Genomic DNA, 25,511 nt, shown 5'->3' with positions numbered 1-25,511 from the left:
GGAGGATCATTGGTGTGGAGTGTCAGTGATGGAGGGATATGTGGGGATGGGTGCACCTGGGGCATGACTCTATGGCATATAAATATGTTTAAGTGGTAATGGGGTGCTGTCTTGCTGGATGGGGACCCACACAATAACCAAAAGATTACTGAATTCCCATCCTGGGAAGTCCTGGTACATTCTCTAACAGAGTGGTAAGAATCCCCTTACTACATGGGCAGTGACTAGAGAAGGAGGAGAGACCATTTTATTAGGCCCTTGATATTGATGGTTGTACTTATAAACCTTTTCTTGTGAATTTGAAACTCAACCTAGTATTATATATTTTCTAAGAGTTACCTCCTGAAAGCCTCCTTGTTGCTTAAATGTGGCTTCTCTCTAAGCCAAATTCAGCATATAAATGCCCTATCTTCCCCACTGGCATGGGGCGTGACTCCTGGGGATGAGCCTCCTTGGCTCTGAGGGATTATTACTAAGTGCCAACTATTGATGCATTTGGAAAAAAGACTTTGATTAAAAGGGCGAAATACTAAATACAAATGAGTTTTTATGGCCAGAAGATTTCAAGGTGAGTTGGGAGGTCATTCCAGAGGTTATGCTTGTGCCCATCTCAACAGGATCTCACTGACTTTACTGTTGCAGTAAACAATGCCTCAAGCAGGGATACTCCTGAGTCTAGAGCCATCTAGACACTATAGACAGGGCAGACAACCCCAGGAAATTGGCACCCCATCAGTGGCCCTTACCTTGGAATATATGATAACGTATCTCCCCCGTCTATCAGAGTTAGACTCATTTATAATTTTCCTCCACATGGTTCTTCTACCCCTTTTATTTGAACCTATAATTTACACTATACCCATTAAATGTTTGTCCCAGAGACTTAAATCTTCTGGTTGTTCATATACCCACTGAGCCCTGAATCTCAGCAGAGTTGCAGCCGACTCCCACTCTCCAATTCATTGGACTCACCCAGGACAACTAACTAAAGGATGATGATGGACAACGCCCATCTCAAAAAACAGTATTTACAACTGCAAGCAAGAGTGTTCCATCCACCTTCACTGTGATATCTAAACCCCCTTCAACTGGAAGAAGAGTGGGCATCACAATCCCAAAATCCTTAAGATTGAAGAATGAACAAACATAAGGGGGGGATGCAACTACTGACTAAATTAGACTTATTATTATTCTAGTAATGGAAGAACTCGTATCATTGATATGAAGGCAGTGGCCACAAAGGTTCAGAGGGGAGGGAGAGGGAAGACTAGGATTAACATGGAGTATTTTGGGGATGTTGGAATTGTCCTGCATGACATTGCAATGACAGATGCAGGCCATTATATATTTTGCCACAACCTATAAAATTGTTCAGTGCAAGGTGTAAATCATAATGTACAGTATAGGCCATCATTAGTAGCAATGCTTCAACATGTGTTCATCAATTGTAACAAATGTACCATACCAATGAAAGATATTATTAATGGGGGAAAGTGTGTGTGGGAGGTAAGGAGTGGGGCATATGGGAACCCCCTATATTTTTTATGTTACATTTATGTAATATAAAGCTTCTTTAAAAATAAAAAAAAATTAAAATAGGCTTTGAATTTTTTATCAGGATTGCATTGAATTTGTATTTATTTGTATATCAATTTGGGTAGAATTTACATCTTAATGATATTTCATCTTCCCGTCCATGAACACAGAACATTCTTCCATTTATTTAGGTCTTCTTAAAATTTCTTTTAGCAATGCATTGTAGTTTTCTAAGTACAAGTGCTTTATGTGCTTGGTTAAGATTATTCCTAAATATTTGATTCTTTTCTTCACTATTGTTAATGAAATTTTTTCCTGACTTCATCCTCAGATTGCTCATTGCTAGTGTATAGAAACACTACTGATTTTTGCATATTAATCTTGTATCTTGACACTTGGCTGAATTCTTTTTTTTTTTTCTCTAGTAGCTTTGTTTTAGGTTTTTCAGCACTCTCTAGGTATAGAATCATATCATCTGCAAATAAGTAAAGCTCTACTTCTTCTATTCCAATTTGGACACCTATTATTTCTTTTTCTTCCTTGATTGCTCTGGCTAGAACCTCCAGGGCTATTTTTTAAAAAGATTTATTTATTTATTCCCCCCCCCCCCATTGTTTTTGCTCTCCAATGTCTGTTCTCTGTTTCCATTTGCTATGTGTTCTTCTGTGTCTGCTTGTCTTCTATTTAGGAGGCACCAGGAACTGATCCTGTGACTTTCCAGAGTGGGAGAGAGGCTCTCAGTCTCTAGTACCACCTCAATTCCCTGGTCTACTGTGTCTCTTATTGTCCCTTCTCTGTGTCTCTTTTTGTTGCATCATATTACTGTGCCAACTCTCCACGTGGGACAGCACTCCGCACAGGCCAGCACTGCATGTGGGCCAGCTATCCCCTCAGGCCACTCTAGCACTATTTTTAACAACAGTGGTGACAGCGGGCATCGTTGTCTTGTTCCCAATATCAACAGAAAAGCTTTCAATCTTTCACCATTGAGTACAATGTTAACTGTGGGTTGTTCACATATTTCCTTTTTGTCATATTGCACAAATCTCCTTTGTTTCTTTTCTTTCTTTTTTTTTTTTTTTGGTGTGTGTGTTTCATCAAGAAAGGATGCTGGATTTTGTCAAATACCTTTTCTGCATCAACTGAGATGATCATATGATTTTTTTTTCTTTGATTTATTAATGTTGTATATTATACTGATTGATTTTATTGTGTTGAACCACACTTGCATGCCTGGGATAAAACCAACTTGATCATGATGAATAATTCTTTCAATATGTTGTTAGGTTCGATTAGTGATTATTTCGTTGAGGATTTTTGCATCCACATTCATTGAAGAAATGGTCTGTACTTTTCCTTTTTCCAAAATATCTTTATTTGGCTTTGGTATTAGGGTGTTATTGGCTTCATGAATAAGTTTGGTAATATTCTTTCCTGTTCAATTTTTTGGAAGAGTGTGAGTAAGATTCGTATTAAATGTCCTTTAAATGCTTTTGGAATTCACCTGTGAAGCCATCTCATCCTTGACTTTTCATTTTACGAAGTTGATTTTATAGGTCCAGTATCTTTCCTTGTGATTGGTTTGTTCAATTCTTCTATTTCTTCTAGGGTCAGTGTAGGTTATTTGTATAATCTTAGGAAATTTTCCATTTAATCTGCCTTGTCTAGATTATTGGCATACGTTTGTTCATAGTATCCTCTTATGATTTTTTTTATTTCGATAAGTTCAGTAGTAATGTCCCTAGTTCATTTCTGATTTCATTTATTTGCATATTCTCTTGTTTTGCTTTGTCAGTTGAGCTAAGGGTTTACCAATATTGCTTATCTTCTCCAAGATCCAAATTTTGGTTTTAAAAATTCTCTCTATTGACTTTTATCCTCAATTTCATTTATTTCAGCTCTGATCTTTTTTAGTTCTTTCCTTCTGCTTGCTTTGTGCATATTTTGCTATGCATTATCTAGTTCCTCCAGCTGTGTAGTTAGGTTATTGATTTTAGCGGTTTCTCCTTTTTTATTATCTTTTTTTAAAGATACATAGATCACACTAAATGTTACATTAAAAAAATAAGAGGTTGCCATATACCCCACCCCCCACACTCCCCACTTCTCCCACATTGACAACTTTTCTCATTAGTGTGGTACATTCATTGTATTTGATGAGTATATTTTTGAGCTTTGCCACACAGCATGGTTTATGTTTATGTTGTAGCTTACACTTTCTCCCACTCCGTTCAGTGGGTTATGGCAGGATACATAATGTCCTGCATCTGTCCCTGCAGTATCATTGAGGACAACACCAAGTCCTGAAAATGCCCCCATATCACATCCCTTTTTCCCTCTCCCTGCTTCCAGCAACTCCCATGGCCACTGTCTCCACATCAATGATATAATTTCTTCCATTGCTAGAGTCACAAAAATTCTATAGTAGAATAGCAGTAAATCCACCCTAATCTATATTTTATTCCTCCATCCTGAGGACCAGGGATGGTGATGTTGACTCCACCTCTAAATTAAGAGAGGGCTTAGATCCCACATGACTGTTGGATGGAATTCTCCTGCTTGCAGCTGTAGAGTCTTTTGGTTCCCTGATATGGTGGTTGACCATCCTCACCTCCCAGTTAGCTGACCTGGGTAAGTTCAATGAACTGGAGAGTAGGTGTTGCAACTCTGCTGAGGATCAGGGCCCAACTGGCACACATAGACAATCCAGAGATTCAAGCCTCTTGAGCATACACCAACTCCATGCCAGCCACAGGTTCAGTAAAAGTGACAGAAGAGGCATACATAGAGAGGCCACATCTGAGTCCAACTCCATCACACTCAGGAGCACAAATTCCAAAGTGGGGCCCACTGGCAAGGCACTGAATTCCAGAGCCATTTGTCATGACTGTAGGACCTGGGTGTCCCTGTAGCCCTCAGGTGCACCTCTACCTGGGGTTGTATCTAATTTGACTGTCTCTGAGATCCTGTTGAGATATGCATAAAAGCGACCCCTCTGATGACCTCCCGACTAATTTTGAAGTCTCTTAGTCATATAAACTGATTTATCTTTACCATTTACCCTTTTTATTCAAGGTCTTTTTCTAGTTGCATCACCAGCTGGTGCCTGGTAGTAATTCCTTGGCACAGGGAGGCTCATCTCTGGGAGTCATGTCCCACACTGGGGTAAGGTAATGGATTTACATGCTTAGTTTGACTTAGAGAGCGGCCACATTTGAGCAACATGGAGGCTCTTAGGAGGTACTTCTTAGGCACCCCGCAGCTCTAGGTCTAGTTGAAATTTCAAGCACACAGACTCATAAACATAGTCATCAGTATGAAGGGCTCATCATTGGACCATCCTTCTTCACTGGTCTTTGCCTTTGCACTTGAGGGGTTGTTGCTGCTCCATTGGGAAGCATGACAGTTTCCCAGAATGGGAACTCAGTACTTCCTCAGTTGTCATGTGAAAATCTACCCCCTATGTCAATACCCAACAAACATCCAAATACATCTATATACCCTATATGCATGTCCTGGAGCACTCCCTCTCACCCATGCATCCTCCATCAATGATATCCACATCAGTTCTCCTCCCCTGCCATAGTTAAACCCCTCTGTGATCCAAAACTTCTTAAAAAAAGAAATCTAATATACTGCCAAATTCAATTAATAGGAAAATATGAAATAGCAACGATAGGTTTAAAGATTAGAAATAGAATACATAATAATTTAGAAAAACTAAAATAAAGTAAAAAATAAATTGGGGTATTAAAATATGAAAAATAGCATAAATTTTTTTGTCATTTTGCCTTTCATCACTGTAATAGGTGTTGCCCTGTGTGTACAGTGGCAAGGCGATCTCTTCCATTTTTTTTCCTCAGTGTCTACATCCTTTTTAAAAAATTATATCTTCAAAAAAGTTTTAGGTCACAATAAAGTCACATATAGAAAATAGGGAACTCCCATATACCCAACATCAAACCCTTTTCCCCCTTCCCCAGCAGTGATCTTTTTACATGTGGATGTTACATTTGCTGCAACTGATGTACAGATATTGAAACATAGCTACTAACCTTGGTTCTATTATGGTTTACATGATGGTTTACATTTTAGACTGTACAATTTTATAAATTTTTGGTTACATTATGGTTTACATTTTAGACTCTACACCTTCATAAATTTTTGGTGATATTTAACATGGCCTATATCCATCATTGCAGGATCATGCAGAACACTTCCATTGATCCCCAGTTACCCCCTCTTCCATCTATTCTACTCCTGTCACCTCTTCCCTTGGGGCCCACAATGACAAGCAAACTTCACTGCTTGAAGGACAAGATTCATAGATACTTGCAACAATGCTGATGGCTTGACACACTAATCTGTCCTCCCCCATTTGGAGCCACCAGTGTTCTTGAGAGACACTCTTTACTCTGTTTGGGAACATCAGGCCTCCCCAGGATGGGGGCAATACACCTTCCCATTCATTGTATGGGTCTCCATCCACTGATATAACACACTATGATATGATGAGCACTCACAAACTCACTCCCTAGAACCCTGTACCAGGTGCACCCTGTGCCAGATGCCCCCCATCAAATACCTTAAACCAGTAACCCTTCCTTATTATATTTTCTAAAGTGTTTGCTCAACATTATAGTTTCAACCACATACCCAGTAATCTCCCATATTCACTTGTTTTCCCCCATCCCTCCTCCCAATTCCTTGGACCATCTGATCCATCCTCCCAACCCTAGTCCCCCTAAAGACTGCAAACCCCAACTGAACAGTATCCCTATGCCCCTGTCTTATCCCTTCACTGCACAACTACTTACCTCCGTTTTATCGTAGATTTCACCCATGTGGACATTGGCTCACAAACTTTCTCTTTCTGCTATTACCTTTAAGCCTATATTCCAGTCTCTGGATCTCTGAGAGAGCTTGATTTGCTTAATTCATGCCAGAGAGATCATGTAGAATTTGTCCTTCAATGTTAGGCTTGCTTCACTCAACTTCTTCCTTTCTAATTTGGATGCCTTTTATGTCTGGTTCTTACCTCATTGCTGGAGCAAGTACTTCTAAGACAAAGTTAAACAGAAGGGTGATAGTGTGCATCCTTGTCTTGTTCCTGATCTTAGAGGGAAAGATTTTAGGATTTCACCATTGTAAATGATGTTAGCTGTGGGTTTTTCATATATACCCTTTGTCATGTTCAAAAAGTTTCCTTCTATTCCAATCTTTCACAGTATTTTTATTAAGGAAGTGTGCTGTATTTTGTCAAATGCTTTTTCTGCATCTATAGATATGATCACGTGATTTTTTTCCTTCAATATTTTTATGTGGTGTATTACATTGATTGATTTTCTTATCATGAACCATCCTTGCATACCAGGGACGAAACCCACTTGGTCATGGTGTATAATTCATTTGATGTGTTGTTGAATATGATTAGCAAGTATTTTATTGAGGATTTTTGCATCTAATTTCATTAGAGAGATTAGTCTGTAAATTTCCTTTCTTGTGGTGTGTTTGTTTGACTTTGGCACTAGGGTAATGTTGGCATCATAGAATGAGTTAGGCAATGTTCCTTCTTTTTAATTTTTTTGAAGAGTTTAAGCAAGATTGGTGTTAGTTCTTTCTGGAATGTTTGGTAGAATTCACCTGTGAATCATTCTGGCCCAGGGCTCTTCTTAGTTGGGAGGCTTTTCATGACTGATTCTATCTCTTTACTTGTGATTTTTTTGTTGAGAGCATCAATTTCTTCTCTTGTCAATGTTGGCTGCTTATGTGTTTCTAGGAATTTGCCCATTTCCTCTAAATTGTTCTTCTTGTTGACATATCGTTTTTCAAAATATCCTTTTATGATAGTCTTTATTTCTGTGGAGTCAGTGGTGATATCCCCTTTCTCATTTATTATTTTGTGTATTTGCATCTTCCCTCTTTTTTTCTTTGTTAGTCTAGCTAAGGGTTTGTCAATTTTATTCATCTTCTCAAAGAACCAGCTCTTCGTTTTGTTTATTTTTTCTAGTGCTTTCTTATTTTCTATTTCATTTAGATCTGTTCTGATCTTTGTTCTTTCTTTCTTTCTTCTTCCTTTGGGGTTAGTTTGTTGTTTTTTTAAATAATTCCTCCAAGTGTGCAATTAGGACTTTGATTTTAGCTCTTTTTTCTTCTTTGGTGTATGAATTCATGGCTATTAATTTCCCTCTCTATACAGCTTTTACTCCATCCCATAAGTTTTGATATGTTGTGCTGTCATTTTCATTTTCAGTTTTGAGGTATTTACTAATTTCTTTTGAGATTTCCTCCTTGACCTACTCTTTGTCTAAGATTGTGTTGCTTAAACTTACATATCTTCTTGTCTAATCTGATTCTCTGGCCCTTGCAAATTTCTAGGTTCATTCCACTGTAGTCAGAGAAATTATTTTGTATGATTTAGATCTTTCTGAATTCATTGAGACTTTATTTGTGGCCTAGCATATTGTCTATCTTGGAGAATGATCCATGTCTGCTTGAGAAGAATATATACCCTGCTGTATTTGGGTGTAATGTTCTGTATATGTCTATTAGATCCAGATCCTCTAATATATTATTCAAAATATTTCTTTATTGATTCTTTTGAGATGTTCTGTCCAATGATGATAATGGTGTATTAAAGTCCCCCACTATAATTCTAGAGGCATCTTTTCCTCCACTTAGTTTTTCCGGTGTTTGCCTCATGTATTTTGAGGCATCCTGGCTAGGTGCAAAATGTTTATGATTGTTCTTTCTTCTTGAAAGATTACCAATTTTATTAATATGTAGTATCCATCTTTGTGTCTCACAATAGTTTTGCATTTAGAGTCTCTTTTTTCTGATATTAGTATAGCTACTCCTGCTCTTTTTTGGTTATTACTTGCTTGTAAGATTGTTTTCCATTTGTTGACTTTCAACCTCCTTGAGTCCCTGGGTCTAAGGTGGGTTTCTTAAAGAAAGCATATAGATGGGTCATATTTCCTTATCCATTCTGCCAATTTGTGTCTCTTGACAGGTGAGTTTAATCCATTAACATTCAGTGTTATTACTCTCAAGGAATTACTTACATTAGCCATATTTTCATTGGATTTGTGTATTCCATATATTGTTTTTATTTCTCTTTTTAGTTGTTCTTATGCTCTCCTCCAACTCTGTCTCTGTTTTTTTTTTATTTTTCTTTCCACCTGCAGAATTCCCTTTAGTATTTCTTGAAGGGCATGTTTCTTATTGGCATCCTCTCAGTTTCTGTTTACCTGTAAATATTTTGAACTCTCCATCATTTTTGAATGCCAGCTTTGCTGGATAGAGTATTCTTGGCTGGAATTTTTTTTCTTTTAGTACCTTGAGTATGACATATCACTGCCTTCTTGCTTCCATGGTTTCAGATGAGAAATCAGCACTTAATCTTATTGAGTTTCCCTTGTATGTGATGGTTCTCTTTTCTCTTGCTGCCTTCAATACTTTTTCTTTATTTTGAGCATTGGAAAATTTGATAAGTATATGTCTTGGGGTAGGCCTTTTGGGATTTATACAGTTTGGGGTGCGTTGTGCTTCCTGGACATGTACATCCAACTCCCTCATTAAGTTTGGGACATTTTTGCCATTATTTCCTCCAACACCCCTTCTGTCCCCTTTCCCTTCTGTTCTCCTCTGGGATGCTTATAATGTGTATGTTTGAGTGTTTTGTGTTGTCATTCAAATCCCTAAGTCCCTGCTGGATTTTTTCTTTTTATCTATCAATTCTAGTATTTCTTTGATTTAAGATGTACTGTCTTCCACATCACTAAATCTTTCCCCTGCTTCTTCCAATCTGCTGATATTTGCTGAGAGTATATTTTTGATTTCTTGCATTGTGCCATTCATCAATATCATATCCATTATCTTTTTGTGTATGTTTACAATTTCTTTAGTATGCTTTCCAAGTGTTTTCTTAATATCCTTAATCTCTTCCTTCACTTCATTAAGTTGGCCCATGATATTTGTTTGGAGAGCTTTGATTAGTTCTTCAATGTTCTGCTCCTCTTCCTGGTTTTTAGTTTCTTCACTGTTATGTGCCATGTCTTCTTGATTATTGGTATGGTTTGGAATTTTTCATTGCTCTCTGGTCATCATTTTATCTTGATGGTTTTTTTCAGTTGATTAGCTTCTCCATCTAGCCTCCGGTTTGATTTAGGTGTTGTTTGTGCATGTGTGTTAGGTTTTCTCTTTAATACTTTGTTCTTATTCTATTTCCTTGTCATTGTCTAAGTTCCCTTGAAGGAAAAAGATTAGGGCAAGGGAAAGCAAAAGAGGTAAGAAAAGAAAAAGTATAATAGTAGTATTGATAGTAAATGTTAGCAGAAGAACCATATAAGACCTAGGAGAATGAATATTAAACTCATGTAAACAGTGTAGCGTTATAGGAATAAAAAAGTGCAGTACCTACAATGAAATCAGAAACTGAATATGGAGAAAAATATCGTATGAATTAAAAGGCCAGTATGATGAGGAGGGAGGGAAAGAGAAAAGAAAGGACAATAACATAGTTGATAAAATGTACAAAACAGAATAGAAGTGTTAGAAATAAAAAATCTCTAAAATTGGGAGCTAAACAGAGTTGGAATGTAAGAACAACAACAGATGGTGGAAGATAGGAAGATGTAGGATAGAAAAGACATAGTTTTGGAAGCCAAAATCAGTACACACAGAAAAGAGGCAATTCAGGATGAGGAAGCACGGCAAAGAAGAAACAATCCAGCAGCACCTACTAGAAAAAAAGAAAAAAAGAAAATGGTGGGGGGATAAAGAGGAAGGAAAGACAAGAAAACAAACAAACAAACAAACAAAGAAAAAAACAGACAAGCCATCAAGCAAGGAGTAAATCAAACACTCAGAAAAACCAGATTTCCCTCTTACCCCCCTGTAGAGCTTGTCAGGCTGCTGATGTTTATCAATCAATTACCCTGCAGCCTCCTCACTGCAGATTTTGAAGTGAGTTTTAGTGAGTAAACTAAGTTAAATTATGTAATAAATGTAACCTTTTTCTTTTTAGGAAAAATAAGAGATCCAAGGGAAGCTAATACAAGGACAATGTCTATTTTTTCCTTGTCTCAGAGTATCAGCTAGATGTTTAATATCCCAGTGGGTTCCTACTCTATGAGGAGCCAGGAACTTAACCAGAGACCTTGCACATTCAAGGCTGAAACTCCTCTACTGAGCCAAACACTCCTTCCATGTTGACCAGCTCCTCAAAAAGAGACCTCTTCCTGGGGCAGGATCAACTTTTTGCAATTGAATAAACTGATTAGGAATCTGTCCTTCCGCCTTTCTCCCTTCCTCACTTCCCTCTCTCCCAGGGCAGCAGAACGCCTGTGTGAGAGCTCCTCTCTGAGATTCAAATGGGACCTTAGTGAACCAACTCACCAGAGAAAATAATGACCCTGAGTCTCTTTGAGAGACAATACCCACACTTTGCCGGGAACCCTAAATGTGCTTTTGGAAGCCTACCAAGCACTTCCTACTGCCCCCCTCCCTTAGGTGTGTTTCACAGGACTAGTTAATTGTCTCTCTCCACCTTCTCCCAGACCAATTTTCCCCATATCCCAGGGTGGTAGATAAATCAGGCTGTCTCAGCAGATTTGTCTCTCACCTCTTCCTAGTTTCTTCTCAAGTCAGCTGGTATACTCCTCAAAGCTCAAAAAGGGGGGTCCAGAACCCCACTCTCAGAGTTTGTGACCAGTGGGGTTTGGGGAATACTGGAGTTCAGGGTTTGGGGAATGCTGATATATTAGTCAGCCAGGAAGATGCTGATACAAAATACCAGAAATTGGTGGATTTTTATAAAGGGTATTTATTTGGAGTAGGAGCTTACAGATAACAGGCCATAAAGCATAAGTTAATTCCTTCACCAAAGTCTATTTTCATGTGTTAGAGCAAGATGGCTGCTGATGTCTGTGAGGGTTCAGGCTTCCTGGGTTACTCTGGGCTCAGCTCCTCTGTTTTCTCCACAAGGTCAGCTGTAGACTATCGGGAGAATGGCTCTGTCTCTCTCTCCTTGGGGCTGTAGCTTCAGCATCAAACTTCAACACCAAACTTCCAACATTAAAAGTCCCCAACTCTGTCCTTTGCCATGCCTTTTATCTGCATGTCCCCACCCACCAAAGGGTGGGGACTCAATGCCCTACTGGCAGAAGAGGTTTACATAATTACTTAATCAAGAATTTGATATAATCGAATATGCCCAGAGGAAAAGATCAGTTTACAAACATAATCCAATATTTCTTTTTGGAATTCAGCAATAATATTAAACTGCTACAGCTGGGTTTGGGAAATGTGGGTTCAGGGAATGTGGGTTCGGAGTATGTGGGTTTAGGGATCATGGGTTTGGGGAATGCAGGGTTCAGGGAGTGCTGCCAAGTGATTGGCAGGATTTGGGGAATGCCACAGCTACCTGCCCTAAGGGAGGGGCTTAGCCTTTTCACAGCTCCTGCCACAAGTGCCAGAAACTGGTTTTATCTTGAGCAATCACTCTTTTTGTCACACTCTCTCCAGATCTATGTCCAAAAGCCTCCTGCTTTGTGGTTTCCCAAAACAGCTCACTCAGGCAGGATTTTGTTCCCACTCAGCCATTTTTTTGTAGGAGAGATTATGTGGGTGCACTTGTTCTAACACCATCTTACCCCACCTCCAGTTTCTTCTTTTTTAATGTAAACCTTGAAGGCTATAAATTTTCCTCTCAACACTGCTTTCCCTGCATCCTATTGGCTCTGATATGTTGTGTTCTTGTTTTCATTTGTCTTGAGGTATTTATTGATTTCTATTGCAATTTCTTCTTTGAACTACTGTTTATTTAATAGTGTGTTGTTTAATCTTCATATATTTGAGAAATATTTGAGTATTTTTGGCCTGTTGATTTCCAGCTTTATTCAATTATGATCAGAGAAAGTGCTTTGTATAATTTTGAACTTTTGAATATATTGAGATCTGCTTTGTGACCCAAAATATTGTCTATCTTGGAGAAAGATCCATGAACACTGAGAAGAATGTATATATTACTGTTCTGGGGTGCAATGTTCTGTATATATCTATTAGGTTTACCTTTTTTATCATATTATTCAAGCTCCCTTTTTCTTTATTGATCCTCTGTCCATATGATCTAGATGAAAGTGGTGTATTGAAATCTCCAACTAATATTGTAGAGACATCTGTTTTTTCCTTAAGTTTTGCCAGTGTTTGCCTCATGCAATTTGGGGCATCCTGTTTAGGTGCACATACATTTATGATTGTCATTTTCTCCTGGTGAATTGCCCCTTTTATTAATACATAATGACCTTCTTTAGCTCTAATAACAGCTTTGCTTTAAAAGTCCATTTCATCTGATATAAGTATATCTACTCCAGCTTTTTTTTTGTTACTGCAAGCATGAAATCTTTTTCTAGCCTTTCATTTTCAATCTATTAGTATTCTTGCATCTAAGTTGATTCTTTTGTAAACAGTATATAGAGGACTTATATTTTCTTTTCCATTCCACCAGTCTGTGTCTTTTGATTGGGAGTTTAATCCATTAACATTCAATGTTATGGCAGTTCTTACATCATCCATTTTGATCTTTAGGTTTTATCTGTCATATCTTGTTTATACAACTCTTTTTTAAAACTTTTTGTTACTTTTACTGATATAATCTTTATTTCTAGACTCTATTCCAAGCCTCTCTCTCCTGTCTTTTCTTTTCAGGCAGTACCACTCCCTTTAGTATTTCCTGCAAAGTCATTCACTTGGTTACCTACTGTCTCAGTTTCTGTTTACCTATGAAAATTCTAAATTCATCCTCATTTTTGAAAGAAAATCTTGCCAGATATAATATTCTTGTCTGGAAGTTTTTCCCTTGCAGTATCTTAAATATATCATACCCTGCCTTCTTGCCTCCATGGTTTCTGATGAGAATTCAGCACTCAATCTTATTGGGTATCCTTTTTATGTGATGAATCTCTTTTCTTTTGTTGCTTTCAGAATTCTCTCTTTATCTTTGGCTTTGGACATTCTGACTAGTTTGTGTCTCAGAGTAAGTCTATTCAAATTTATTCACATGGGAATACATTGTTCTTCTTGCATATGGATATCTATATCCTTCATTAGGGTTGGAAAATTTTTTCCAATTATTTCTTCAAATATTCCTTCTGCCCCTTTTCCCTTCTCTTCTTCTCCTGGGACACCTGTGGCATGTATGTTCACGTGTCTCTTGCTGAGAGTAATTCCCCGAGATCCTGTTCAATTTTTTTCATTCTTTTCTTTATCTGTTATTTTGTTTGTTCATGTTCAGAGGCCCTGTCTTTAAGCTCACTGATCCTTTCTTCTTCCTCCTCAAATCTGCTGGTATATGCCTCCAGTGTATTTTTTTTTAAAGATTTATTTATTTATTTATTTTCCCCCTCCCCTGGTTGTCTGTTCTCTGTGTCTATTTGCTGCGTCTTGTTTCTTTGTCCACTTCTGTTGTTGTCAGCGGCACTCCAGTGTATTTTTAATTTCATTTATTGTGACTTTCATTCCCATAAGATCTACTGTTTTTCTATGTATGCCTTCAAATTCTTCTTTGTGCTCACCCATTGTCTTCTTGATGTCCTTAATCTCTAGCCATCTCATTTATTAAGGAGATTTGTTTGTGGGCCATATCTTCCTGTTTCTTGGTATGGATTGTAACTTTTTTTTAGTGTATCAGCATCTGGTTTGCTAGATGTATTTATTCTGGGCTCAGTTTCTCTCTTCAGCCTTGTGTTTTCTATTTGATTGACTTTGTGTTGCAACCCCTTTTTGATACTTGGTTTACCTGAAATTGGAATTTTATAGTGGCTCATGTTCAGCCAATCTGAATTTTTTCAGCTCTTTTTCATCTGTTTCTTGCCCTTTCTCTCTTGCTTGTTGCAGAATAGGAGCTGAGGATGAAGTTGGTTTTTTAAGCTGTGGATGCTGAAGCTGCTGTGTTGCTCCAAGACCTGATAAAGCTTCTCCTACCTTTCTCCCCCAGTGGTAGGGATGAAGTCATAGCCACACATAGCAATCCAAGCCCTGTAGGCCAAGACTGTCTGTAGTTGCTTGGAGAAACTGATGAAACTCCACACCCCTTCATCTTCTGCCTGGAGTGGGGATTGAGCTGCAGGTGTGGGCAGCAAGCTCAGTTGCACAAGTCAAAACTGACTGCAGTTGTCCAGGTAGACTGATGAACTACTGGGCCCCCTCCTCCAATGACAGGGGCATGAATGGAGCCTCCAGTGTTTCCAGCAATCTGGTCCATGCAAGTCAAAAGTTGTTGCAGTTTCCCTGAGAGGGTGAGGGAGCATTTGTCTGTCCACCTGTCAGCAGCAGGGATGGAGCAACAGGTGTGTCCAATCATCTAGTTCATGTGCGCTGAAAGCAGCTGCAGTTGCCTGGAGAGGCTGAAAGAGAATATCCCTTTTGCCCTGTCAGGTGTGGGGATGGAACCACAGGTTTTCCCACTAATCTAGTCTGTGTGGACTGAAAGTGACTGCAGCTGCTGGGAGATGCTGAGGATGCACTATCCCTCCTCCTGCCCTGTCAGGGGTAGTGATAGAGTCAGAGATGTGTCCAACAATCTGCTTTGTGCAGGTCAGTAGCATTTGCAGTTGCCTGGAGAGACTGCTGCAGGTCCTCCCAGTTTCCTCCCTGCTGGAGTTGGGGCTGGAGCCTAGGCTAGGGCAGCAATCCAATCTGGGTGGAGAGAAACCCATCCCTACCATCACTGTGATTTTCCATCAGCCCCATTTCCCTTCATGTTGGGGGTGGAGTTCAAATGGCAGCAACTGGCCTCTTCCTGACTTGGACAGGTTCAAGCTTTAGCTATTCTTAGGATTGGAATTTACCCAGCTGAATGTACTAATCAGTTTGTGAAATCAGTGCCTCACCATCTCTTTCTCTCCCATTTTTTGGAAATGAAGCTTCCAACTTCAACCAGGGAATAGCTCCTGAGGTGGCTTGTGCCACCAGTGGGGAATGGGCACCAGCCTCTGTGGCATGGAGTGTTCTACTCACAAATCTCCACTGCATATGGGCAGTCTCCTCCTTCTGTTTTTTCCGAGGATGTTGCAGGATGCTCTTCTGGTCTCTTGGGCCCCCCAAACAGGTGATTTAGTAGCTCTGACTGATTACTAACTTCCCTGTAGGACAAGCTGACTGTTGGAGCTCCTTACTCTGCCTCCATCTTGTCCCTGAAGCCCCCATGATGTTTTGGCAGCCATATCTCAATAATTCCTCTTCGGAGAATGCATTACATTCATGGAATTGGGGAGCGGATCATCAAAGTTCTTGTGGAAACTTGCAGGTTACTTCCCTCTGGATACATTCCCTGATGAGACATACTGCTGATACCTGTTACTGAAGGTGGATGGTTTTTCTTACTCTGTGGGACCCTGACAGATCTTTTGAGTGACCTTTGATACTTTGCCCCTCTGTTACAAGGATTTGGTAGAGTGAATAGAATTTATTAATTTATATTTCAGGGAAGACTGACCACCTGATAACAAGAAACTGTACCCTTTTATGTGGCCCTGCTGAGGCTATCCTGATCTTTGCATATACAACTCTCCCTAGATTCAAGAGCAGAGACACCCAGGCCATTTGTGGCCTAATTCCCTGGGTCTTATTATCCTTTCACGTGCCTGGATTAATCACTTCAAATACCTTTGGTCCAGCATGCATTGTAGAGTAGATATTGTTATTGATTTTTTATGCCTCTGTCTCTCTCCTGCCAGGCTTGGAGGTTTTTGAGACACTGAACACTCATCCAGAAGAATACTGACATGCCATTGTGGTAGTAGTATTTATCATAGTAATAACTAAAATATTATTATTATATCTAAAATTAAGTGTTAACTATGGCTCAGACACTCTTCTAAATACTTTACATCTATTAACTCAATCCTCACAACTTGATGAGGTAGGTATTGTTATTATATTCATTTTGTAGTTGAGGAAACTGAGGCACAGAGAGTTTAAGTAATCCCTCAATAAGAACTGTTATAATATAAATGCTAAGTAGATCATAATTTGAAAAAAATAGTCAACTGCAGAAAAGGCAGTCAAACCACCCCAAGTCTCTAATAAAATAACACCTAGGGATGCAGGGGAGACAATGGAGTTTGCTGATCTTACTCTGAGGTTGGGGAAACAATGAACTTTGTGACTCTAAAGCTTTGAAGCAGAACCATCTCTCTTATGTGTCAGTCTGTGGCTCAGTCACCTTATCCAGAGGCTTTAGGGTGGTAATGGGGGTGAAGCTTTGAGGCTGTCCTCTGTTGTTCCCTCCCGGAATTGCCTGGTAGCCTCCTGAAGATGGGTTGCTCCAGTCAGGATCTGGCATAACGCAAGAGGCCTGTGCTCTCAAACCTGACATCTTTTTATTCCTTGGTAGTAGCTCAGCAATTAATTTTTGAGACTGCAATTTTCCTTCCTTCCTTCCTTCCTTCCTTCCTTCCTTCCTTCCTTCCTTCCTTCCTTCCTTCCTTCCTTCCTTCCTTCCTTCCTTCCTTCCTTCCTTCCTTCCTTCCTTCCTTCCTTCCTTCCTTCCTCCCTCCCTCCCTCCTTCCCTCCATCTCTCTTTCTCTTTCTTTCCCTCTCTCTCTCTTTCTCTCTTTCTGTGATAATATAGAAGAGCCTGCACAAAACATTGCTCTTTCCTTGTGACTGTGACCATTTTACTGATTATTTTCCAGAGTCAGAGGGCATAGAGCATCAGGGCCTTTACCACGCCTTTCTTCCTAGAGGTCAGACACCAAAATAGATGTGACAGTTATAGAATTTTCCTAGCAGTCTGTTGCTGCTGTTCTTTCACCCATAGAAAGAAAAACTGGGAGGGATTTTACCCTTAGGGTCACAGTTACTTTTCCTACATGGGCAATTGCAACTGCAAAATGGCTGTGACAGGGACATCCCCTGTCTTTAAGATAAAAATGCCATTGCTAGTGTAATTTATGAGCCTTCCTTCCCATGTCCCAATCCCCTAATGTCCTCATTTAAAAATCTACCCCATATTTCCAACTTCCTCCTTTTAAAAGCTCTTTCCCTTATATAACTGAAGTCAGATTTTTCCATTTTGTTAGGTTAAACCACATGAAAGGGCTCATATTTGATGTGTTTTTACCTACAAAGTGGTTCAAACTAATACAGTTTGGGAGAAGGAGAGAGAAACATCACAGCAAATACAAACTGGAGAGAGTTCTAAGTGAGGCAGAGGAAAGTTATGATAGACAGGGGTTCCCAGCACTATTACCAGGTGTGGGCACTGCAGCTGGTGCACCAACATCTTGACTCCAACTTCATCCTGAGGAACACATGCTGGTTAGTGTGAGGTAGTAAAACACCAAGCTCCAAGGAACATCAACTTTGTTAATGATGCATAAAGCCCTACAAAGTCAAAGCAGGTTGTTGTTGATCAAAATGTATAAATGTAAAACAACTGTTGTCTCTATCAGACAACTCTATCAGTTAAAAAGCATTTCCCAATATGCACACACAAGGGAACATTTTAAATCTGCTGTATTTCCCTTGCTTGGGCAAAGGCTGAGCATTGAATTTTTTTCTCTCATGTTCTTTATGACAGTCACTTCTCCTAGATTAGAAAGGTTTGCATATCCACACATCTTTCTCTCAGGCTGAGCATTGTTATTACATTAATTGAATTAACCCGACAACAAATCAAAACAAAAACCTAACAGCTCTGATAGAACATGTAGAAACTAGCTGCTTGGATTCCTTTTAACATGCTAAGGAATGGATTCAGGCCAATGAGTAACTGGGAAAATGAAGGTCACAGTTGGTAATGGTGGACCTTTGCTTTTCTTGCTTAGCATGATGTCAAAGATGTGATTCATCCATGTGTTTGTTGCTGCATAGGGCACACAGGATTTTATTGGGATTTCTTTAACCAAAGGCCACTGATGGAGTTCTTTGGATTTTTTATCTTTTTCAGCAAGTAACATTCTAAAAAGTCTTCACCCTCTTCTTGGCGCCTCATCCTATTTGCACCAAATAGCAAGAGAAACCAAAGAAGGCATTCAGTTCTTGAGCAGCATTCTCACCTGCCACTGTGCCCAAAGACCTTCTGCAGTGTCTCAGAAGGCTGTCCTTTCTAGGACTAGCTCTGTTTCTGTCTCTTTCTTACACAAACGACAAATCATTCAGTGCCACAGTAGTTATCCCGGTTTTATTTAGAAAACTCCATTTTACTTGAAGCCAGTCCCACAGAGCACATCCGGAAGTACTTTACCAGACTCAGTAACCCAATGCTCCCTATTAATCTCCTGTAAGGATTCTTATCACCCGATTATAGCAAGTAGTTTAACTAACTTCTCAACTAGTTATTAACCAGTTTTCTCTTCTATAAAACGGGTGTAATAATACCATCTTACAAAGTTTCTGCTATGAGAATTAAAATTCTGTCAGTTAGATGAAGAGCCAGAAACAGGGGCTGACACATAGCAGATGCCTAAAAAATAAAACAAAAACTAAAAAAGGCAACCCACAAATTTTAAGTGCTTACCTTTGTTATAATGTGTAGATACTGAAATCCTGCCAAATTCTGCTTTATTTCACTTGCTGCTGGTTCTCCTGCCATTCCAGGACTTTGAAGCCCCCCAAATCAGCCCTCCTGAGACCCAAGCTCAAGGCTTCACAGCCTCAGGGTCCATGCTGGGGGCCTCCTTATGGCTTTCATTAGCCATGCTTTAGAGCAGCCATTCTAAAATAATCCTGTCCCCCAACCAACAGTGTCAGCATCACCTATGAACTTGTTAGAAATGCAAATTCTTGGGTCCTATCCAGACCTAGTAGTCAAAGACCCTGGGAGTGGGCTCCAGTAACTTCTAACAAGCTCTGCAGCTGATTCCAATGTATTAAGTGTGAAAACCACTGCTTAAAAGTATGAACCATGTAGGGAATCAAAGGTGGGGGGGAATCTCTGTTTCTTTCCTTGGGGCTCACTCTATTTCCTTTTTCTTCTCTTTCCTTATTTGTGCAAAAAGGGAGGGGAAGGGGAAGAGAAAAAATGAGAAAAAGAAAAATCCTTTTGCCCCCAGAAGATATTAGGAAACACCCTTCAGTTCCCAAATGTTTTCCCTTTCTCTAGGGATCTTTTTTTTTAAATTTCTCTCCCCTTCCCCCAACCCTGGTTGTCTGTTCTCTGTCTATTTGCTGCATCTTCTTCTTTGTCCGCTTCTGTTGTTGTCAGCAGCATGGGAATCTGTGTTTCTTTTTGTTGCGTCATCTTGTTGTGTCAGCTCTCCATGTGGGCGGCGCCATTCTTAGGAAGGCTGCACTTTCTTTTCACGCTGGGTGGCTCCTTATGGGGCGCATTCCTTGAGCGTGGGGCTCCCCTACGCAGGGGACACCCCTGCGTGGCAGGGCACTCCTTGCGTGCATCAGCACTGTGCATGTGCCAGTTGCACACGGGTCAGGGAGGCCCGGGGTTTGAACCGTGGACCCCCCATGTAGTAGACGGATGCCCTAACCACTGGGCCGAGTCCGCTTTCCCCTCTAGGGATCTTGAGTTATAACACTAGTGGATTCCCTTTGCCTGGTTGTTCTGGGAACCAGTGATCCACCTCTATATATTGGGCTTTGGCAAGAATAGCTTTTTCTCTTATTTCCCTTCTTTTGCTGTGATCAGAGTCAGATATATTTTCCCTAAGAGGCTTAACTTGCTGTCCTCTCAACACGCATAGCTCTTTCCTTTTCTTCATGGGTAATCGGAGTCCTAGCCCAAAGAAAGTAGAAAAAAAATGGAATGAAATGGAAAAGGGGAAGGGGGCCACTTAGTAAAATGGAACCATCTGGATTTTGGCATTAAACCATATAAAGTATAACAAACAAATATTTTAAAACTTTATAGAGTATAAAAAACAAATATTTTTAAAAACGAGAAAAGTTTATATTTTTCCAGCACACTTCTGTGTTACCTACCTCTCAATACTTACAGAATCTTTCTATTTTCCTGAAAAAGTGACCCCATTTAAATATTAGCCCAAGTGAATGGTGACAAGGAATGAAAGTACGTGTAAAGCGTCACATCACACATTTTATTTTTTAATATTTGTTTTTGCTTTTTTAAAACTTTTTATTTTGAAATAATTTCAAACTTACAGAATAAATGTAAAAATCATGCAAACTCTTTATGGAGAAATTCAACATACCTTTCCCTCCAGATACCCATATCCACCAGTTTTAACATTTTGCCACTTTTGCCATATCATTATCTATCTATCTATCTATCTAGTCATCTATTTATCTAAATATATATCATAGTTTGAGTCTTTTTTGGCACCAGAAGATTATGTTCTTAAGCTAACCCATTCCTGCATGTGTAAGCCTATTGTAGGTGACAACTTCCTCTTGTTTAGATCACTTTAGTAGGGCATAACCCAAGGTGAGTCTCACTCCTCGTACTGGAGTCCTTTATAAATGGGATAAATATACAGAAAGAAAAGACCCAGGAGATCAGAGAGGAACCCACAGAAGCTGAGAGAGAAAGTCGTGAGAGAAAGAAGCTGAAATCATTGGAATCCAGGAGAGAGAAAGCCACAGAAGGAGCAGCCAGAAGCTGAAAGCAACAGAGCCTGGAGGAGAAGGCAGAGACACCCACAATCGCAGCTTGGAGAGAAAGCATTTCCCAACGGTGCCTTGATTTAGACACGTTCAGGGCCTCAGATATGTAAGCTTATAAACTAGTAAATCCCTATTGTAAAAGCCAACCCAATTCTGGTATACTGTCTTGGCAACTTTTAGCAAACTAAAATACTACCTATTTGTCTTCTGGACATTTGAGAGCAGAATGCATACATCATACTCTTTGAACACATAATAATTATTGTATTTTTTCTACAAACAAGGATACTCACCTATGCAATCACCTTTAGTGCAGTTATCACTTTTTTTATACATGGCTGGGATTGATTGATGATATTTTGTTAAGGGGTATTGCACCTATGTTCAAGAGTGATATTAGTCTGCAATTTTTTTCTTGTAATACCATTGTCTGGCTTTGATATTAGAAAAATGATAAGCTCAAAAAATGATTTGGGAAGTGTTCCCTCCTCTTCTCTTTCCTAGAAGAGAATGTGTAGTCTTCGTATTGTTTCTTTCCTAAATGCTTCATAGTATTCGTTCACAGTGAAACAGTCTGGGCCAAGAGTTGTTGTTTTGGGAAGGTTTTAAATTACAAATTCAGTTGCTTTCATAGATAATGGGCTATTTAGGTTATCTCTTTTTTCTTGAATGAAATTTGGTAGTTTATGTCTTTCAAGAAATTGTTCTAATTCATCTAAATTATCAAAATTATGGTCATAGTGATATTTGTACTATTCCTTTATTATCTTTTTAATGTCAATGTGATCAGTCATGGTCTCTTCTATTTCATTCCTGATATTGGTGATTTGTGTCTTCTCTCTTATTTTCTTGGTTATTGTTTTAGTTTCCTAGGCTAATTAAAGCAGATGCCATGAAATTGTCTAGCCTAAACAATGGAAATTTATTAGCCTACGGTTGGAGACAGAGTAAATGTCCTAATGAAGACATTATCAAGGATGTGCTTTTTTTCCTGAAGACTGGCTGCTGAGGATCCTTATCTCCTCTGCCACATGGCAAGGCACATGGCAGCATCTGCTGGTCTCTCCTTTCTCTTCTGGGTTTCATTGATTTCAGCATTTTTCTTCTGTCTGTCTCTGTCTCTGTCTCTGTTTCTCTCTCCATTCCATTTATAAAGGACTCCAGTAAAGGATTAAGATCCATCCTCAAGGAGGTGGGTCACACCTTGATTGAAGCAGCATCACCAAAAGGTCATACTTTCCATTTCCCCCTTGATCCAGGTGAGAAAGGACAAATGAGTTTATATGGCTATGAGTCTCCAAAAAGAGCCGGGAGGTTATCAGAGGGGTTGCCCTTATGCACACCTGAGCAGAGTCCCAGAGACAGATAAAGTAGATACAACCCCGGGTATTGGTTCTTCTGAGGGCTACAGAGACCCACAGGTTCTATGGACATGGCAGATGGAGTTCAGTGCCATGTTAGTTGGCCCTTCTTTGGAGTTTGTGTTTCTGTGTGATGGAGCTGGACTCAGATGTGATCTTTTTCAAAAGACTCTCCTGTTACTTTTACCAGAACTGTAGTTGGTGCTGGGGTTTAATATATACCCAGGGGACCTGAATCTCTGGACTGACCATGTGATAGCCAGGCCCTGAGCCTCAACATACTTGCAACTCCTACACTCTTGTTTACTGGACTTACCCCACTCAGCTAACATCGAGGTGAAGAAGGTCAACCACCACACCATGGAGCCAAGAGTGCCTACAACTGAAAGCAGGAGAATTGCATCCAGCATCCATGTGGAATCTAAGCCCCCTCTTGATATAGATGTGGAGTGGACACAACCATTCCAAGGTCCACAGGATGGAGGAATAGAATATGGATGAGAGTGGACTTACTGATATTCTATTCATGAACTATTGTGAATAGTAATCGAAGAAAATGTGGCATTGGTGTGGAGAAAGTGGCCATGGTGGCTGCTGGGTGCGGAACATGGGAGGAAGAGATGAGATATGGGGCGTTTTCGGGACTTAGAGTTGTCCTGGGTGATGCTGCAGGGACAGTTACCGGACATTGTATGTCCTCCCATGGCCCACTGGGTGGAACGTGAGAGAGTGTGGGCTATGATGTGGACCATTGACCATGATGTGCAGTGGTGCTCAGAGATGTATTCACCAAATGCAATGAATGTCTCATGATGATGGAGGAGATTGTTGCTATCGGGGGAGGAGTGGCGTGAGGGGGGTGGAGGGTATATGGGGACCTCATATTTCTTGAATGTAATATTAAAAAATAAATAAAGACCAAAAAAAAAGGTCATACTTACAATGGGTTTACACCCACAGGAATGGATTAGATTTAAGAACATGCTTTTCTGGGGTGTATACAGCTTTAAATTACCATCTCTCAAATTTTTATGTACTGTATTTTTTATTTATTTATTTTTTTATTTTTTTATTTTTTATTTATTTTATTTTATTTTATTTTTTTTGACTTTGTAATAATATTACATTAAAAATATATATGTGAGGTCCCATTCAACCCCACCCCCCCACCCCACCTCTCCCCCCCCCAGCAACACTCGTTCCCATCATCATGACACATCCATTGGATTTGGTAAGTACATATTTGGGCACCTCTGCACCTCATAGTCAATGGTCCACATCATGGCCCATACTCTCCTCCATTCCATCCAGTGGGCCCTGTGAGGATTTACAATGTCCGGTGATTGCCTCTGAAGCACCATCCAGGGCAGCTCCATGTCCCAAAGACGCCTCCACCTCTCATCTCTTCCTGCCTTACCCCATACCCATCAGCCACCATGTCCACTTTTCCCAATCCAATGCCACCTCTTCTATGTGGACATTGGATTGGTTGTGTCCATTGCACCTCTATGTCAACAGAAGGCTCAGATTCCACATGGATGCTGGATGCAATCCTCCCACTTTCAGTTGTAATCACTCTAGGCTCCATGGCGTGGTGGTTGTCCTTCTTCAACTCCATCTTAGCTGAGTGTGGTAAGTCCAATAAATCAGATTGTAGGTGCTGGAGTCTGTTGAGGCTCAGGACCTGGCTATCACATTGTCAGTCCAGAGATTCAAATCCCCTAAATATATCTTAAACCCCAACATTAACTGCACCTCCAGCACATTAGCATGAAAGTCTTATGAAGGAAGATCCCATCTGAGTCCAGATTCATCACACATAAACACCATTTCCAAAGAGGGGCCATCTGACCTGGTAGTTAACCCCATCGGCCATGACCATAACTCCCATGGGTCTCTTTAACCCTCAAAGGAACCAATATCTGGGGGTTGTATCTGCTTTATCTGTCTCTCTGACTCTGCTCAGTTGTGCATGAGGGCAATCCTTCTGCCAGCCTCCAGACTCTTTTTTAGAAACTCGTAGCCATATAAACTCATTTCTCCTTTCCATTTCCCCCTTACTTTAGGTCAAACAGCATTTTAAAGTCATGTTATTTTATGTAGACAGGGATATTCTGCTGATCCGCATTGAACCTTCTGTATAAGGTCATTTTCCAGTTGCATCATCAGTTGGTAGTTGATAGTGGTCCCTCGGTGCCAGGGAGGCTCATCCCCGGGTGTCATGTCCCACGCTGGGGGGAAGGCATTGCATTTACATGCTGAGTTTGGCTTCGAGACTGGCCACATTTGAGTAACATGAAGGCTGACAGGAGGAAATTCCCAGGCACAATGTTGCTCTAGGCCTTGTTCTTATTTTAGGCTTATCAGCTCACAAGCATAGTCATTAGCATCAGGGGCTCACTGTTGAACCCTCACTCCCTCCCGGTCCCCGCTGCTGTACCTGGGAGACTGTCGCTGCTCCCCTAGGGACCACGACAGAGCACCACTGGCCAGGAACCCAGTACCCCCCCTGCTGTGGTTTTTAATTGTTGCCACTATGAGTATATCCAAACATTACCATGCACCCTGGACATATGTTCTGTATGTACTGTATTTTTATTTTCATAATATCTTTACTTCTATTTGGTGACTTTCCATTTATCTTTCTGTTATTGATTTCTAGTTTAATTTTTTATGTCCTGAGAATGTACTTTGTATGATTTCTCTCCTTTTAATTTGCTAAGGTTTGTTATATGGCCCAAAATGTGGTCTCTCTTGTTGTATGTTCCACATGCACCTGAGAAGACTGTGCATTCTGTGCTTGTTGGGTGGAGTGCTTTATAAATGTCTATTTGGTCAAGTTAGTTGCTAGTGCTTCCCAGGTCATCTATATCATTACTGATTTTCTGTCTACATATTCTATCAATTACTGAGAATGGAATTGAGCCCTCCAACTATAATTGTGGATTTGTCTGTTTCTTCTTTCATATCTATCAGTTTTAGACACTTGTATGTTTAGGAAGTCTTCTTCATTAGATTTAAATTTTATTC

Source organism: Dasypus novemcinctus, chromosome X, assembly GCF_030445035.2.
Source record: "Dasypus novemcinctus isolate mDasNov1 chromosome X, mDasNov1.1.hap2, whole genome shotgun sequence".
In the NCBI taxonomy this organism is placed as follows: Eukaryota; Metazoa; Chordata; class Mammalia; order Cingulata; family Dasypodidae; genus Dasypus; species Dasypus novemcinctus.
The sequence above is the reverse complement of the archived record's forward strand: the minus strand, read 5'-3'. Positions refer to the sequence as shown.